An 18,975-nucleotide genomic window follows, 5' to 3' on the forward strand; every position below is an offset into this window, starting at 1 on the left:
AGATACAGCTCCTGGACTCAGACACTGGCCTTTTCAAAGAACCTGGGATCGGCATTCACTGCAGGGGGAGAAGGAAGGTTTGGGGAAGAGTCTGGGTAGAGTCTGGGGAAATGAAGAGGGGAAAAAATGGTTGGTGGATAGACAAAAACAAAGCATGTGATCTGGGCACGAGGAGGAGACAGTGTTGGGAAGTCATGTCAAGCGAGCACGGCCTTGGTGGGGAGGTGCGGGGAGGGCAATCGCCGCAGCCAAGGTGAGAGCCGGGCAGTCAGAGAAGGATGCTGCCACCTTCGTGGCCACGGTCCATCCTTTAAATCCTCACCATGGAAAAGGGATTCCTCATGTGATATGCTCATGCCTGAGGCTGTCACATCATGATCTCATTTACTCTTCCCTTTACTGGCACGTGTGGGAATTATAATTTTCATTTTTACCAAGGTGGTAAAGGAGGCTCCAAGATTAAAAACTAGCCCAAGTGGAGGTAAGACTAGCCCAAGGTCACATGGATGGTCAAAGTCAAGACATTAGACAACTTTGGACACGGCCCATCAGTTGGCATTTTTAGCAGTCAGACTTCTGAATTGCCACCAGTGGAAGCCATGCTGGACAGTATGAACAGAGAGGGTGTTCCTTAAGAGCGGATTAGGGAGTCCCAGAGGCCTGGAGACTCAGGCCAGGGGTGGGAATCAAATGGCAGAACTGGATGCGAGGACACAAACTTTTTGGCCACTGAGTACTAGATGCTGTCACTTGCTCACTGACATGAGCCTTGGACACCAGACTCTGGACACGACCACAGCCACCAGCCCAGGAGCCACCACTGCTCAGGAGCTCCATCTGCAGTTTCTCCCCGCCGCCCACCCCAGTTACCACCAGAGGGTGTCCCCACTTCCTGCATCGCCAGCCCTGAGTCGGATCCAGATGGCCCAGCTGATGGGGGAGGCCAGGACTCCAGTGCCTGCACAGTGAGGACCAGCCGTGCTCAGCTTGAGTCATGGGCTCTGCTCCCACCAAGGCTCATGGGAGGCTCACGCAGACCAAGATGGCTCAGAGTTTTTGGCCAAAGAGGATGAAAGATGTGCACCCGACATCATTACTGGGCACACAGTGAATGTGAGGCCGGAACACTGCGGGTCCCAAAGAAGAAGAAAGCACTGTTGCGTGGAGAGGCCCCGCTTTGGAGGCCAGTGCCTGAGCCCTACACCCTGATCACCCCTTACTGGACCCTCCAGCATCTCAGCAAGGTGGACAGGACAGGGCTTATCAGATGACAACAGAGAGGCCCAGCCGCTGGCAGGGACTTGTTGAAGGTGACGGAAGTCACGAGTGAAGCTGCTCTTGTTCCAGGGGGTTGGATTCTAACCCAAAGTTCTTTCCAGTGCACGGAGGCCAGGGCACCGAGGGAGACAGGGCTGCTCTCAGAGCCCGCTCTGCCTGTCTGACCTGTGCTCTAGGCAGGGAGGTGGGTGCGGGGCGTGAGCCTGGGATCAGATCAGACGCAGAGACGCAGTCCAGTGTTCTGTGCGGTCATTGTCCCTGATCTGAATCTGCCCCTTGTCTGCACCCCTCCCGGGAGGGGGAGTGTGGGAGTGCTTGCGCTGGGGGCAGAATGCAAGAATGCCCATTCTTTCTGCAGGGTGGGCCGAAGATAGCTCCTCGTGCGTCGGCTGGGCTCCTTGGGGTCCCTGGAGGGCATTTGTCCGAGGCTATCGCTGGCGGCATCTTTAGCATGGTGGGCCCTCAGTGGACCCTGGGTTCAAACCACAGAATCTCCAACCCAGAGCGTAGGCACAGGGCCACAGGCTTGGAATCCCTGGTGGCCTGGCCTGTGGTCAGTTTACCGAGGTCGTCCAAATGCAGCAGAAATGGCTCAGCCCTGGACTTTGGGGCCTGGGGGGGAACAGTTCCCTGCACAGGAGCAGCTGCTCCATGGCCCTCTGGCCGTGGCGTGGCTTACCTTGCCTGCTTACCTGCCTGAGCCACAGAGAAACTCCTGGGGTGACTTGGGCTGTGAGCCCAGCGAGGCCCTCTGGTCCTGGGGGGAGAGCACTCAGTTTGGAGGCACATGACCCCGAGAGCAGTCCCAGGTCTGCAAACATCAGTGTACAAGCTGGGCAAGTGACCTAGCTGTGCCAAGCCTCACTTTTCCTTCCTTTCAGATGGGCTAATACTATGGGGAGGAATGATAGAGCTTATGGATGAGAGTTGAATGGCGTGTGGTCCACAGTAGGTTCCCGGTGAGCACCTGCGGGAGGCGTGGGTGAAGGATGCACGGACTCCACTGCCGTGGGTCCAGGAAGGCGTGTGTTTTTAGGAGGGTGGAGTGGACGGACCCAGAGGCACCACATAGCCACTGAGACCCTATGTGTGTCATCCAATGGCTGAAAGGCAGGAAAACAGGGCTGGAGACCAAAGGGGATCCCCCAAGTTCTGTGGCGGCCGAGTCCCACCACTGGCGCCCAGTCTCTTCTTAATCTTGTGGGAAAATCACAAACACTGGCTTTAGAATCCATCGGGGTTGAGTTCAGTCCCTTGCTGGATGGCTTTGCCAAGGTCACTGAGCTTTATGGGCCTCGCTTTCTCTCATCTGTGAGATGGAGCAGCAATACCAACCTGTGGGACCATAAAACACCCTGCTCATTATGAGCACCGAAAGGACAAAAGCCCCGGATGTGGCAGAGACAGAGCATCCAAACCTGCGTGTCCCCTGTTGGATGCCATTGTCCCAGCAGGGCACAGTGTCAAGGAGGGCACAGAGGAGGGAGGCGGGGCAGGCTCCCCTGCACAGGGGGGCAAAAGTCAGCCTCTGCCAGGGGCTGGGAGTGTGGGGTGTGACCCTGGGCAAGCGGCTGCCCTTCTCTGGCCTTGGCACTGCCACCTGTAAAATGAGGCACTGGCTGAGATGATTTGAAGAACTCTTGCACCTCTCATGTTTGAACATTCTCTACAGGTATTAATTTCAAAACTCCTGGCAGTATTTCCAGGGGCTGAATTTCCTACCGGGTCAGTTTTGAAATAATGATGAGGGGGGAGCTCATTAGTGTTCTCTGCCCATACAGGCAATTTGGGGTGGGGGGAGGGGGGACACATTTTCTACCCTTGTGCACATGCCAATTTTCCAACATCTCATGTTCTCAAATAATAACTGTTATTTCTAGACGGTTCCCTCACAAAGGTCTCTCTGTGCCAAAGTGCCTGGGGCTGGGGTCTGGGCACACAGATTTGGCAGTCTTCTCCCCTAGAATGCGTCTACACCTGCATGACAATTAACCAAATAATTTCAGTGAAAACCCCACCACTTTACACCTGAAATATGCTAATAATTGAGAAGAAAACAATCTGTGGGAGTATTTCTGACATTAATTATCTGGATAATTGCCTCAGATAGTCACTTAGCATACATATTTATTTTGTTTTGTTTTGTTTTGTTTTTACCATCAAAAGGATAGAAATATATTAGTGGGTTCCTTGAACTTTTCATTTAGGACAAGAAGTCAGAATAACTTTCTGGACACAAACATAAAAATAGAACATGTTTATTAGCAGTAGGAAAACTCCAAAGCTTGTAATAACAATGTATTAAACCTGACGTAATCACCCACAGCCAAAAGCGCTGGAAAGGCCAGATACCCTGACGCATTATCCCAAGAACATGTCTGACGCATAACACTAACATATAACAAAGTGTAGCCTTTATTTCACAGGGAGAAAAGCTTTATCATAAAAAAATACAGATTTGCTGCATTTCAGCCTAGACTGAGTGGTAGAGATATGTTTTAAAGATAAAAGAGAGAAACAAGTATCACCCTTAAAATGATAGGTATATATATGTATATGCACATATATAAATGAGCCATTATTAATACTTCCGATGCCCTTCCCATGTAAAACACTGAGGAACTTCTGAGCTCTCAAAACATTGGCCAGTTAACCTGTTTGGCTTGAACGCATTTTCAGCTCTCGCTGGAGAATCAGATTGAAGTTTTCGGTCCATCAGTCCAATGTGGGGGAAGTGATGCCATTTCTCTTACTTCCTCTTCGGTGGCTCCTCCTCCGCGCTGGCCTCTGTGCCGGTGAGGCGGCGGTGCCCCGAGAGCTGGAATCTGAGTCTGATCCAGTGGACAGAACAAGCTTGTGCAGAAGGCTGAAGACGACGACGAGCTGGAGGAGCCTCCCTCGGTGTCACTGTCCCCAGTCAGGGAGGAGGTAGACGTCCCTTCCCTCCCTGGTGAAGAAGCCCAGGCTGGACTGTCCCTGCAACTGCCAGCGGGACTGGCCCCCTTCTCGGACCCTTTTCATCTTGGCCTTTCTTTCTGCATGGGCTTCTCCAGTGCTTTGTCCTCACGGTGATCTGTTTTTGTTTTTTTTTTCTTTGGAAGCTTTCCTTAGTTCTGCTGTTCTGGGAGGCCTATGAAGGTATTTTCTCTTTCCTGTGCATTCGTAAGTCCAATGTCCACATTCTGGGCATTTCTGACATCTTACATGTTGCTCATTTTCTTTGCAGAGGTTTTCCAGGGGAGACTGCCGGCCTGCCGCTGGTCATCGGGGAACTCTGTCACACGGGAGCGGGGGCTTGTCTCCAGGCTCTTAGCCGATTTGTGGGAGCTGTCACCCGAGTGTCACTGATGCCTGCTGTACTGGGTTTCAGGAGTCACTTGGCATATTTACAAGTAGCCTCAGTAGAGTATGGACTTCTCCAAAAAGAAGACACAGGGTTTCTATATCTTTCCTTCAAGGCCCAGGGCTTCCCCGAAGATCACAGTGCAGGGAAGAGCTTATTCTTTGGGTTCAGGAAATCCTAGGCTTGAATTTCAGCTTGGTCCCTAATGAGTCATTTCCCCTCCGAGTCCTTCGTGAGGATACACCAGCTGGTGCGCAGACAGGAGCGAGCTCTGCCCTCAGGGGGTCCTCAGGTGTCCCTGTGTGAGCGAGTTGTCACCTAGCTAGGCCCACTCTCTCTTACAACCCGCCCTCTCGCTCCCATCCTGTGTCATGGCCCAGACCTTTGTAGGAACCTCTCCACGTACCTAGAATGTTCCCGCGCTGTTGGCAGCCTAACAAACTGTTCCTCATTCTCCAAGGCCTTTAAGGGTTTCTCTCTCTTCAGGAAAGTGAAGACCTTCCTGACCCCACCCTACCTCTGCACCTAGTCTGAGCTCATTAGCCCCTCATTCCCCTCACAGGACTGTGACAAGGTAGTTTCTCAACATCCACAGGGCTGTGTAAGTGCATGAACTGGAAGCTTCTTTTGTGGAAAGATGTTGATCTAAGTGGGGATCGTCTTACTTGAGTTCTTAAAACTCACAGCAGAGTCTAGTGTGGGACATGCATTTAAGGAATGTTTACTGAAACAATAAATGAAACAATAAATGAATTGAGTGAACTGGAGACTTTTTATAATTCAGTCAGAAGCAATTGGAAATAGCTCATTCATTCATTCAACATTAATTGTGCACACAAGATTTAAGTATAGAGGGTCAAACATAGTTCTTGTCATCATGAAATTTACATCTATGGGGAAAGGGTCACTATACAAGAAATGGCAATTAAATCCACAAGGTAAGATGTCACAGAGAGAGATCACAGGGAAGCCAAACGGTCTAAGGTCTGGCTGGCAAGTCCTCCTGCAGCAAGTGGCTCTTACGAGAAGAGAATAAGCTAGCTTGAGAGAAAAAGCTAATATTGAGAGAATAAACTGCGTAAGTGTGAGAAGAAGCTAATGGCTGGAGGGGTAGAGCTGAAGTTTTAGAAACAGAGTCAATGCAAAGGCTCGGGCAGCCGGAGGAAGAAGACAATGGCAGCTGAGTTGGAGGGAGTCAGGGACATACTGTGAGAGATCCTAGAAGCTGGGCTCTCAAGATAAATGGGAAACCAAGGACCTTAAGGCTGTGGGTGATAGGCTTTTAACATGGTGTCTAGCTCTGGAGTGGGAAACGAATGGGAAGTGAGCTAGACTGAGGGAAAAGCAGTCCAACAGCAAACTGCACCTGTCGTGAGAGCACGATTCCAAAGACAAAGACGACAGGCAGAGTGACAAGCGTGCACGGTTAAAGTGACCACTGAGATGCCATCCGTCACCGAATACATCCTGCAGAAATTGTTGTCACGCTGCTCCTTGCTTCCAGAAGCTCACACGGCGACTGGAGGAGCCCACCACTCGTGCAAACAGCAAAGGACCTCAGAGATTTGGGGCTAGGAAGTGTGTCAGTGACCCTCAGGGGGAAAGACAGAAACCGCTGGGCTGATATCTCCTGGAAGTCAGCCTGTCGGAGGCGAGGGCTCCCCTGAGCACTGACGGCGGCCCGTAGAGTATGAGTAGGAGGGAGAGGATCCCAGGTGGAGGCCGGAACGAGAGCGGCGTGCAGTGTAGACCTGGGAGAAATGATTGGAAACTGACTGGGCAGAAGCCTCAGAAGGTGCTGTTTCCTTTAGAGCTGATACCTCACTTTGTTTTCATTTTCTTTTAATTTTCAAGAGATGTCTAAAGACCTCTGCTTGCGATGGGCTGTATTGTGAGGGGATGGACTGTGCTGTTTGGGGCTGGGGAACACTTGGCATCAAGACAGCAGGAATTTGATTGAATCGGGTTAGAATGGGCTGGGGTGTTTGTTCTCAGGCAGATGAGCTGGGGCAGATGGGTTGGGCTTTGTCGGACTGAGTTGTCCACTTACTCATTGGAGCCCCATCTCGTGAGGCTCAGGGTTGTGGGCCAGGTCCCCATTTGGGGGTGTGTAAGAGGCAATCTATCAATTGCACACTATTGTTTTTCTCCCTTTCTTTCTCTCTCTCAAAATAAAAATAAAATCTTAAGCACTCATTGCAATATGGTGGAATTTATTGAGTCGAGATGCAACTGCTGGGTTGGCATGGGCCAAAGTTAATCGAGTTGTGTTTATGTATTGTCAGTGTTTTTTTTTCCTAGGCTTGGAGGACTCAACTTGTCTGGCTTGAATAGAATTACGGTGGCTGACTTGGAACAAGTTGGAACAGACTGGACTGTATTAGGGTAGCACTGGTTGGCTAAGATGGGTCATTCGAGAAATTTCTACAACTTGCTGAGAGTGTCTGGTGAATCTCTTTCGGGATATGTTTGTGCAGCATCCCAAAGAGACGAGATGAGGGGCAAGGCCCCTGAAACTGCAGTGGTGTCAGGGACTGTGGCACAGCCCGGTGAAGCCATGGTGTAGGTGGTGCCGATGTGGGCCCCGTCTGCCCCCCTGTCTGGCCTCTGTCCCTTCCTCTGGGCCTCTGTCCCCCCATCCGTGCAATGAAGACCCTGAGCTCCCTTCCAGGTCACAGAGCGCTCCTGTGCATTGTTCCCTGGGACCCTTACCCCCTTCCCAGGGAGCTGATGGAGGGGGCCGAGTCTCAGAGGATGAGATGCCACACAGGTTGGAGGGGGGACCTGTCATCTGCAGAGGCCTCCAGGTGGGGCTCCTCACTGGGGCTTGGGGCTGGGGCTGGGCAAGAATTCCAACTTGCCTGCCAGTGCACATAGTGATGTCCACTTGCAACGCGGTGTGCGTTTGTTCCCCTTTGCCCTTCGTGTGGACACCACCTAGAGGCCCTGGCTATGATGGTGCCATCCTGAGGTCCACAGACAGGCATGGAGTGGGGGCAGGGGAGACTGTGGTCCTTGATGGAGAGGAGGATGGAAGGAGGGTAGTGAGCTGGGCTCGTCTTTGTGACCCGACCCCCAAGCTAGAAGAGGCATAAATCAGCCCTGGCCTGCGGGCCTCAGCAGGGCAGGTGGACTGGTGGTCAGGAGACCTTGATGTGAGCCCCTCTTTGTGTCGTGTAGGATGCTCCACCCCATCTCTGCAAACCTAGGCTCCCACTTCCATAGGATGGAGACGCTGGTATGTTCAAGTCAGGGCTGTTGCTGCAGTGCGAGGGAGGGACGGAGCTCGGGCACCATGGCCTCTCCTCTCTGCCGGGAGTCCGGGCACTGAGCCCCTCCGCCTGAGCACAACTGCTGTCTAGCGTCCATCCCCAGGTGACCTTCTGTAACCCCTTCCACCCTGGGCAGGTCGGCCGACCTGTGACCCTAAGGTGTTGACAGAATCTCTGACCTCTGGGAAGGAGCAGGTCACTTTACCGAGTTTGTGCAAATAGATAAAGAACAAAGTGGCCCATAAATCAGGGCAACAGGAAAAACAAATAATTCTTTCCCCCCTTGGGAAAGGAGCAGCAGGGATGTAGGTGGGGGGAGGGGGAAGCGGTCCAGGCACGCTCCCTCGGAGGGCTCCCCCTGGCAGGCAGCACCTTGCCTGCCTGGGTGTTGGAGGGAGGCAGCCCCGGAGAGAGGAAGGTGTGGGCACCGGCCGGGAAGCCATTCTCACGCTGGCAGGGCCCATCTCCTAACAGCGTCACTAGACCTCCTGGTGTCTTCTGGGCCCCTAGCCCCTGGCAGCTGAGCGGCCTGGGCTTTAGGGATCGAGGCTCTCTTTTCTCTGTGGCCGTTGCTCGTCACCCCACGTCACCATGGAAAGCAGCAAAGGGGGTCTCACGGGGCCTCACTCCGAATGTCCCAACCTGAGCAACCTGCTCTTGGGGAACACACACCAGCCCTTCCCTCTGCCCTGAGTCTCAGTGTCCCCATCTGCAGAGGGGGAGGCTGATTCCTGGCCTAGTGCTGCTCCAGCACAGGGTGCGAGTGACCCTGGGGCTGGAGGGCTCAGTGTCCCGGGAAGGACGCTGGCCCTGGAGCGGGCCTCCCAGTTCAAACCCTGGCACATGGCAGTGAACCACGCAGCCCCGTCCTATTTCCGGTTGTTGTTGTTGGTGGTGGTATTATAGGTGTTGTAGGTGTTGTTTGTATCCCTGGGAGCCCGGGACAGATCTTGGCAGGCAGCAGACACTTGATACATTTTGGGGTTTTTGTATGAACAAATACGTGGATGAAGCTATGGCTCTTGGGTCTAGATAAGAGCAAAGAAAAGGCCCAAAGGATTGCTTTGCAAGATGAGGATGAAAAATAAAAGTTTATGGCTGCCCCGTGCTGACTGATGAGGTGTGCAAGCTCCCGGGCGAAGCAGGAAGCCAGGGCGGACACTCAGACTGGAAAAAGACAGGCAGGGAAAGTGTAGCAAGACTTCAAAGCGCCAACAGCTTCTCTGGGGCTGTGTCGAAACACGTGAGGCCCAGAAGAGAGGCAATTAATCAGGTAATTCCAGCGCCCTTCCACCCAATGGCCTCAATTATCTGGCTATTTGAAAACGAGCCGTTTTATGGGTAATGAGTGTTAATAGGCTATTGTCCGGAAACAGTCTCTCCTCCAGCTTGCTCTTCGGTGGTCAAGAGGCCCCGGGGAAGCACAGAAGGCTCGGCTCACCTCTGGGGGACTCCCGCTCTGCTCTGCGTCTGTGGTAGGGGGTAATAAAGAACAGGATTCCCGCCGTGCTCACATTGGTGGGTCACATTCCTGTCCCTCCCCTCCAGACTCAAGCCTGTCCCTCTACTACCTTCCTTCCAGCTCCCCTTGACCCCGTCTCTCCAGTTCTGCAAACTCTCTCCGGGGGCAACCAGAGAACTTGAGAAGAAGTGCATTCTACCCTCCCCGGTGCTCTCCCGGAGCAGAGCTTGCCCTCCTGGGGAAAAATTACTAAGCTGGAAAAAAGAATGGAGAAGGAGTGGGAGGAAAACAGGGGACCCCCATCTCTTGAGCCCCTATTCTATGTCGAGTATTGTGCTGGGCCCCTTAAAGGCGCTTCTTCCTTTAATCCTCACGAAGGCCCTACCTGAGCTGATATTAGCACCTTCCTGTGGCACAGCCCACAGGCTCCTCAGCAAACCCTGAGCACCTACTGTTTGCCAGGTCCGTCTCAAGTCCGTGCAAGGGTCTCTGGCCTCAGTCTTCTCCCCCATGAGGTGGAGGTTGTATGTCCACCGCCTCCCTCAGACCTTCCTCAGAGAGGGGCTGGGGGCTGCAGAGAACAGTCTACTGACTAAGGAGGACACCTGGGCTGAAAGGCGTAGTCGTGACAGCCGTCCCTCAGGTATAACAAGTGAGGACTTGATACTTTTCCAAAGAGCAACCTGTGCCTCGTTTCCTTCGGCCTCACAGGAGCCCCGCAGTTTGGACAAGGCAGTATGGGGGACGAGTCTGGGAAGCGAAGAGACGTTTCTTCATCACCCGGCACGACAGGGACGGGGTTGGTGCTGGGCCCGGGTCTCCTGACTGTCCACCAGGCCCTGTTGCAGGGCGCTGATTGCAAACCGTCCCACTTAGCAGTCCCTGGGGAATGGAGTCGTGTTTTTGCTTCATATTGTCCCCTGACCTTTGTCCCCGACCTTTTGTCCCAATCCTCTTAGCTTTGACGGCACAAAGCAACAGCCACGGACCTTGAAAGCCAGGGCTGGCCTCTAATCTGGGGGCTGGGAAGATGGGGGGCCCTCTCTGGGCCTTGGACCCCACCTATGAAGTGAAAGGACGGGCACTGGGCTGCCTCAGCTCGTCACCCCAACTGCCCGCTCACGTGTGTCTGGAGGCGAGAGGAGCTTGCATTAAATTATAAAGTGTCCAGCGTCCTGCTGGGCCCGCCAAACCCAGCGGCCGGTGGGCATGCTTCCTGAGTGTGAGGAGGAGGCCACAGGTGTCCGGCTGGGTACAGAGCAGCCAGTGAGGCCGGAGCGTGGACATGGCAGTGGCAGCATAATGGGACTGACGGTGATGGTGGCAGCCAGCGTTTAAGGCGCGTCCTCAGGCACGAGCTCCACTCCCCAGGGCGCCTGGGCCACTCTCTGCAGCAGCCACCACAGTCTCCCAGGCCCTCTGTCTGGAGCCACTAGGGTGGGTACCAGGGTCCTGGGACAGCCAGCTCTGCGCGGGTGCCCCCCCGCAGGCTGAGCCGCTTCCTGCACTCTCACTTGCCTGCCTGTATACATTATGCCTTCCATGTTTCTCTTTCAAATCCTCTGCATTAATTCCTCCGGCCCAGTTCCCCTCTTGCTTTGGAAATCTGGTTCTGAATGAGCCTGGGTCCATTGCATGCCTGTAACCCTCATGTCCCTTCTGGGTGCGTGGCCTCCCGGGTGCCCACGATCCTAGTAAGAGAAAGGCCACTGGCTCATTTGGCTGTAAGACTAAAGAGCGGGGAGGGACTTGAAACTTTTCTCCAGATGAAACAAGTGCAAGCGCTTCGCCCACATACAATTGCCCCTTGAGTCTTTGAGCACAGCACCCACCTGTTTCGTGGGGGAGCACGTGGACCCTGCCTTTCTGGGTGTTGGCTCTGCACCGTATGCTTTGCTCTCTTGGCCATTGCGGGGCCCTCTGCCCCCTCCCTGCAGAATGGCTGGGGGGCCGTGGGGGGCCGTGGGGGGCCAAGGGGCTCCTGGCAGCCAGCCACAGTGTTGCCCACCCCCTTGGCCAATGATTTAGTTCTCTGACCAGAGTAAACAGTACGGGGCCGGGGGCAGCCCAGGCCCCTTCGGTCAACCCTCCCACGAGAAAGCTGACCACGAGTCATGTGGGGGCGGGCAGAGAGGAAATGGGGAGCTGTGGCTCGCTCGCTCCACTTACTGCAACCTGTTGATCTACCAGCCTTTTCTTTTTTTTCTGGTAACGTATACATAATATACCTAACACAAAATTTACCATGTCAACTATTTTTTTTTTAAGTGTATAAGGCAGTGGCCTTAATCACACTCTTGTGCAACCATCACCACCAGCCGCCTCCGGCACTTTTTTATCGCCCTAAACTCTGCCCCTGTTCAATGATAACACCCATTCCCCGCCCCTTGTTGGGTCTATTCTACTTCCTGGCTCTGTCAAATGGACTGTTCTAGGTGCCTCGTGTACGTGAAAACCGACCAGATTTGTCCCGGCTTAACGAAGGCCCCACATAATGTCTTGGAGGTTTAGCCATGTTATAGTGCCTGTCAGACTCTCATTCCTTCTCAAGGTTGAATGTCCCATGGTATGAATCTACCACATTTTGTTTATTACCAACACATTTTACCACCCACTATATGTCTGACTCCATTCTAGGCACTTAGGCATGTGGGTCATGGAACTAATAAGACTGACAACATTTTCATTCAAGCAGAAAGGCTAAACATTTGTGTAATAATTGGTGAGTAAATCAATGTGTTACCCAATGGTGGTGGCTATTCGGTTAGTAGAAGGAAACATTTTCCAAGGACTGATCTGATTGGACCTTTGGTAAGTGACCTGGAATATACAGAGTTTTCTGTGTGTCTACTGCTTGTCCCTTGTCAATTGTTCTTTCTTATATTTATGTATCTGAGCAGGCAGAGAAAATGGCGAGTTAACTGTGATGTGTCAATTTCCCCTCTATTTTCAAATATTGCCTATTTTGTACCAGGTTGTTAATGCCTCAGTTTCATTATTAATTCTTCTTATTATCTGCTATTTAATTTTTTTCTCCCTACTAGGTCAAGTGTTGTTTGGAATGTGAGACAGTATAAAAATATTGCTTGTCTGTTAGTCTGTCAACTTGATTTTCTTTTGTGTGGCATTACTGCCAAATGTCACTCAACCCTTCCTCACCTGCATCCCCGCCCTTCACTGTCCACTTGGTTTCTCTGGATCAACCTCTGCCACAGGTGCCCCCTCCCCTCCAGTCTGCCAAGTGGCCAATTAGAGCAGGGCATGAGTTCTCCCGCTCTTTCCCATTCCTTGGTTGCTTGTTCTTCTTTCCACTGGTGCCATGTTGATATCTTAGACTAGTAGAGACTTAAACTCTTAAGTGAGCCTTTGTGATATTTATTGCTATTGAAGTAGTTTATATTTATTGATTTAGAATGAAAATAATCTTTCAAAGAGTCTCATCACCCACGGGAGGATGCCTTGCTGTGAGCGCGGTGTAAAAGGCTGGTCCTCTCCCCGGGGACATTCCAGCTGCAATCCGCTGATGGCCGCAGCCCCCGCTGTGCACCAGCCGCTGCCCCTCTCTCCTCCTGTGTCCGATGGCTCCCACGACCTAGACGTTTAAACAGGCCATGCATTTCTCCACTGTGGCACCTCTGAAGCTTTGTGTCACGTGTTTGTTTCAGTGTCTGCCTCTCCCCTTGATCTGAGCTCTTCCAGAGCGGGGACCGGTGCACGACAGTGAATTAGTCACAGCACCATTACTCAGGCGGCTGATGGTGACCTGCAAAGACAAACATCTCAAAGCTAACTGTAAAATGAAGGTGCGAGGAAAATGCTTTGGAAGTAGAAATAATCAATTGTACAGAGAAGGCTGAGTGCCCAGGGGAGTTCTCAGCTAGAACTTGAAAAATGAAAGATTTCTAGCTGGAGGTGGGGTGGGGTGGGCACTGCAGGCAGTGGGAACAGCCGGATGGCCAGAAAGCGGAGAACGCATTCAGAATAGGTCACTTTAACCGGTGAGGCGGAGGGAGTGACTTGTGAACGGAGACAAGCCTGGGATTCCCAGCTCAGGCGGGCGGTGTTTGTCCTGGGGTAATGAGGAGCCATTGAGAGCAATGGAGAAGGGTGGTCATCACCTCCATGTGCCTTGGGAAGATTGATCATCATAGTGGGCAGATGGCTTTTAGGGTGGCCATACTGCAAGGGGGAGCCCGAGGCTGAGGCTCTTGTGCCAGCACCCATGAGACATGGGAGGAGGCCGTAACCACGGGGACTTCCTGAACGTGTTGGTGGGTGGACAGTGGGGGCGGAAGCACCCCTCCAGCACCGGGTGGGGGCCAGGCAGAAAGTCGCTCTGCCAGCCCAGTGTTTATTGTTCTCTGTCACAGTCTATTTTCTGTTACATAATGCATCAGGCTGACCCCCGCCCCACAGGCTGTGTCCCAGAGGCCTCTGTGGGCTCAACCCTCAGGGCTGTCATGGGGCGGCTCTACAGACAGGCGCCTGACCAGCTCCTCCTTGGTGCCCCCAGGCAGCAGGCTCAGCAGGGCCCCTGAGCTCCCACCCAGTTCTGTCAGAGGAAGCACCATGGTCGGCGAATCAAGGCACATCAGAATGTGATAACCGCACAATCCCCCTCCAGTCACAGGCCTTGGGACAACCTGCTGCCACCTGCTCGGCTGACTTATCTTACCTGCAAGAGGACGAGATTCTGGGAGTAGATAACGTACTGGAAGGAGATGGCACAACACTGAAGAAAATAAAAAAGAAACAGTACCATTCTGCCTCCAAATGGACTGTCTCCTCCAGTCCTCAGGTTGCCATGGCCTCTTCGACCCCTTCCATCTTTAAGGGCTCCTGCCCAGGGCTCTGGGCATCTCATAAATGAGAAAAGGCTCAAGAGGAGTCAGAGTTCCACCCAAGTCCAGCCTAGAGTCTGGGCAGGTCCGGGGAGTGAGGCCCCGGTCTGTAGTCGGGACACAGCAGAGCTCTTGGAGGGGCGTGTGGGCATGTGTGTGTGCGTGTGTCCGGGTTGGGAGGTGGAACAGCTGTACCTTGAGCTGGTGCATGTTTGGGTTCACCTGGTGGGGCCCTGTCTGCCTGGCATGTAGACTCTGAGGGTGGGCACAGTACCCGGTGGTTAGAGGGAACAGCTCCTCTCTGACTCACAGGTACAGGGAGGAGAAACCTCAGGGTGGGCCCTCCATCCCCCAGACAGCGATGCCCCCCAGGCACTGTCGGGCATTGACCTTTCAAAGCCAGGATAAGAACCTGTTCCTGTGCCTCCTGAGGGAGTCATAGGCTCCCCCAGGAAGGCTCTGGCAGAGCCCCAGGTGCCCTGGAATGCACCCACCCATCGTGTACCTGGCTAACCTGTACACCCATTGCCCTCCATGCTGCTTCTAGGTTCTGGGGTGCAGCAGAGAAGACAGCAGAGGACCCCCATCCCTCCAGAGCTGCCATCACGCAGTGAGATAAACGACACCTCGCACGGGAAGGTGGCAACTTACAAGTGTTGCCCAATAGGCTAAGTTGTGGCGTCCCCATCATCATACGTGGAAGGTAAGTGATTTAGCCCAAGTTCAAGGAGCTAATAAGTGGCAAAGCAGATAATGTCATCCAGAGTCCCTCCTCAGTGCCCTGACTCTCAAGGAGTTGTGACAAGCAAGTAAAATCAAGTAAAAGCACTTTGCAAACTAAAATGCACTAAACAAGACCTGGCTCTTATCACAAATAGGAGAGAAATCCCGTGTGAGCTAGACCGGAGGTGAACTGAAGGTGAGAACAAGCCCCCCTGGGTGTGTTAGGCTTTGGTGGTGGTGGCGGTGGTCGGGGGGAGGGGGCAATGTCCTGTGCGTCCCCCCAGGTGCCTGTCTCCTGTTGTCCTTCCTCTAATCTTTTGGCATGTGGCAAAAATGTTTGTTTTGGAAGCTGAAGGGCCAAACTTGTACCAGTTGAGACGAGTCCACCTCTGGACAAAAGGCAGGGCACTCAGACCCCTCAGCACAAGGAATTCGTCCTGTCGCCTCTGTGTACCATCCATAACCCTAAAAGACTGCCCTGTCATCTTATCTGGCAAGTGGGTTTTAGCAGTCCCTTCATTAAGCCCGGGGAACAAAGGCGGCTGGGTGAGGGTCTCTGAACGTCCAAACACCCTGTCACCCAGAGTGTGAGGCTGAGGCTGCCCCCAGGAGGGCCGGACGCTGTTTACAGATGGGAGGAGATAAATGCACGGGAAGGTCGCAGAGTCCTGTCTTCCTGCTGCCCCCCAGCCAGCCTCCGGGGGTGCAGGGGGTGGGGACTGGGTGGCTTCCTGACCACCCTGACTCTCCAGCTGGCCTGGGGCCTTTCTAGGCCCCTGACAGAGGAATGCAAGGCGCTCAGTCTTCACACCCTTCGAGGGAGGGGGGGGTGTGATACAGAGGCAGGGGGCCGCAGAAACCAAGACTTGGATTTCTTGGTGCGCCCCTCATGCTGAGAGCAGTGGAAAGCAGGAATTAAGCAATGAGATGACAGTTTGTGCCCCTGCCCCCCACACCCTGCCCCCCTGTGAGCAGGAACATTCTGAGAAATCTCTGGTTCATACTCCATTCAGCCAACGCCCCTCCTCCTGAGACAGAAAGAAATCCCTTTTAGATCGGCAGGACTAGGGGTTTCCAGCAGGCCTCTGGGGGGCTGCCCGTGATGGGAAGCCCCTTCCTCCGTGGAGGAAGGGCGGGTGTTCCTGAGGAGGGCAGCTTGTCCGATAAAGCCCCCAGGGCTGAGCTATGATCTCCCCTGCATAACAACAGGTCACACGCTTACCTTGGCTTTGTGCTCTGAGTTACTCCCAGAGGTGGAGGGAAACTTTCTTACGGATGAATTTTTATTGTCCGCACTCCCAGCACAATTACTCCAACCAACATCATTGTTAGTGTAACACCTAGCACTGGAAGAGTACCGGTACTTCCTACTTCTCAAAGTGTGGATGTTTACTTGAGTGTCCTAACAGGCCTTTGAAATGAGCATGAATTAACCTCATGTTTTCTGGGGAGCAAACAAAGGCATGGGAGACAAAGCCACCGGCACAGGCCAGTAAGAAGTGGGACCAGACCCCAAGTGCCCTCACTTCCAGTCCACGACAGTCCGCCTCAGGGTAGCTCTCAGCATCTCTACACATTCACCGAGGCCCGACTATACTCAGGGCTGAAGGAGAGAGATGGGCTGGAAGGTGATGGGTGGGTGTCATTCCAGGACTCCGGTTCAGCATTCAGCAGTGCGCCTGCCCGTAGAAGCTGGGAACGCTTGCTTAGAGAAGCCGTGCGGTCCCTGTGCGTGGAGTGGGTCACGTGTGAGTCAATTATGGTCTTTGTCCAGACGTGACAGAAGATATTTGGAAGGACCACTTGGGCAAGTGAGTATGTGACGGTCAGGTCCTTCAGAATTTTAGTCGTAGCAAAACTTTCTCCCTCCCAGACCATGTCCTCAGCAGATTCCAGGGCTAACACAGGCCGGCACATACTCGACACCTCGATGTGTGTGACAGGAAAGCCTTGGCTTCTCCCACACGGGGAGACACACCCCACACCCACCAGACACCTCACAGTTGTGGAATCAACATACGTGGCACGTGACACACACGTAACACACAAAATAAAATACACAACACATACACACTGCTCATAAAGACTCCTCACTGCCAGTTCCAACACGATTGTGGTCTTTTATGCTAAGACAGGTAATGGCATAGTAGTCAGGGGCCAGCATCCAGTCAGTGTCTCTGGGAGGGGAGTCCAACCAGAGAGCTCAGGTGTAGCAGAGGCATGAGAAGCCTTGGTCCCCAAGGACACAGAGGACAGAGGGGCTGGTCCAGGGCTTGACCCAGAGCCCCTCGCTCTCAGCCCAGGTCCCATCTAATGGAGAAGAAGGAACCCACCGTACAGGACTGGGGTGGCCTGCCAGTCAGTCCCTCCCTGGTCTGGCCCAGATGTCTGGGGACATGGGCAGGAATTACCACGCCACCAGGAAGTAAGCTCCTTCTTGAGAGAGAATGCAGGGGCTGGAGGGAAATGGATTTGGGGACATTAGTTTCGATATTGCTTCTTCCGATAAAAAGGCATTGGCTTAACCTTTCTCTCTTTTGTTTAATCACTTTCAGAGGCTCATTAGACTTCAGGAAGTTAACGTTCAAACTCAAACCACATGCTGCCATGAGAGAACAGAAGCTGCTGCCCGCCACCACCACAGTGAAAGGCACAGTACTCCAAGGTCACAGGGCAGGGTGGTCAGAGCCGTGTCTGGGACTTGGAGATGATGGCCAGGGCTGACTCGCACAGACCACTGTGCACCTGACACTATTACAGGGACACGTAGGCATCAGCTCACTGTGACTCACCCGGAGGTGGGTAGAGCCATGCTCCCCAAAGAGCAAAAACCTAGGCGCAGGGGTGTGAAGTGACCCATTTTGGATTCCAAGCAACAACACGGCAAAACCCAAAGCCAGACTTCCTGAGTTGGCAGCCCAGCTCTGGCCTAGACCTACTGTGTGGCTTCAGGCAAACGACCCAGCCTCGCTGAATCAGCTTCCTCATGTACAAAGTGAACACAGCAGGTGCACTTGCCCACTGGGCACTGGTGGACGATCAGGCAAACCATGGGCCCAGCGCGATGCTGAGAACCCAGCAAATGCCTGTGGATTTATGAAGCTGCTGGGCAAATGAGGCCCAACTGAGAGGTCACCCCTAAACAAGACCTTGTTTCTCGGAGCTGCTCAACTCCACTCTACTCGGGACGCCTTTGCTCCCCCTTGGTACTGTTGCTACTTTACGTAACCAACCCTTATGTAGAACTTCCTGTATGTTTGATGATGTTTAACAAACAAGAACTCCCTTTAATCTACCATCGTCCCCATCATAGATGACGAAACCTGGGCACGGAAGGCTGAGGACATTCCCAAGGTCACGCTGCTGGGCAGCGGTGAACCAGGGCTTGAATCCAGGCAGTCTGGCTGCCGAGCGTCGTTGCCATGGTACTGCCCCCCTGGTTCCCAGGGGTTCGTGCGCCTCCCACACTCAATGGTGGGCTCCTGGGGGTAGCACCTCAATGATTCATGCTGATTCCCCAGCTCCTCACACAGAGCCTGGCCCAGAATACTTGCAGAATGTATTTGTTCAACGAATGGATCAATGACCATAATTAATCAGTGGAGACTTTCACACTCTGCGAGGTGTTCAAATTTCACAGACAGACGACAAAATCAGACAGCATTTTCCCCGTATTCCTCTGTGCAAAAATTCTCACTGGCTGTTCCGTTTCTCCCTAATGCAGTCGTCAGACTGAAGGTCCCAGAATTTATTTCTACTCTTTCTCTGACTGTGTCGATCATTTCCTTTCTCTGGGGCAGGGAAGCAGGTCAGTTGTGGATGCTTCCACAGAGGAAGTATTTATGCTGGGCTTTAAAGAACGAGAAGGGTCGATTTACACATAAGGAAGCTCACGGTAGGTTTTCTTTTTCCCACCTGGAGAGAATGTTAAAGCTTGAAAGCAGAGGCAGTGCCTTAGGCATCTTTTCGTCTTCTTCTTATTCTCTGTGCCCAGCATACACTATTTATTCAATCCAATCTCAGTCATGCATCCATCATCCATCTACCCATTATCCA

At 53.1% G+C, this 18,975-nt stretch overlaps 1 long non-coding RNA gene and 1 pseudogene across 4 annotated transcripts; one reads left to right on the forward strand and one right to left on the reverse strand.

The window, feature by feature from the left end:
* Window positions 1-4,027: 4,027 nt before the first annotated feature.
* On the reverse strand, window positions 4,028-5,073 carry LOC119053931 (zinc finger CCHC domain-containing protein 10-like; annotated as a pseudogene).
* A 4,016-nt stretch (window positions 5,074-9,089) lies between these two features.
* On the forward strand, window positions 9,090-18,688 carry LOC119053916 (uncharacterized). Of its 4 annotated transcripts, none has more exons than XR_008391942.1 (5): window positions 9,090-9,166; window positions 13,980-14,153; window positions 14,744-14,899; window positions 16,571-16,730; window positions 17,475-18,688. It is a non-coding gene; the product is annotated as an uncharacterized LOC119053916 (long non-coding RNA). The 4 variants fall into 4 exon arrangements; XR_008391941.1 differs by lacking the exon at window positions 9,090-9,166 and adding an exon at window positions 11,336-11,921; XR_008391943.1 differs by lacking the exon at window positions 9,090-9,166 and adding an exon at window positions 11,934-12,166.
* The last annotated feature ends 287 nt before the right edge of the window (window positions 18,689-18,975 follow it).

The sequence above is a fragment of the Artibeus jamaicensis genome, unplaced genomic scaffold (assembly GCF_021234435.1).
Source record: "Artibeus jamaicensis isolate MK-2021 breed Jamaican fruit bat unplaced genomic scaffold, CSHL_Jam_final contig_465, whole genome shotgun sequence".
NCBI classification, from domain to species: Eukaryota; Metazoa; Chordata; class Mammalia; order Chiroptera; family Phyllostomidae; genus Artibeus; species Artibeus jamaicensis.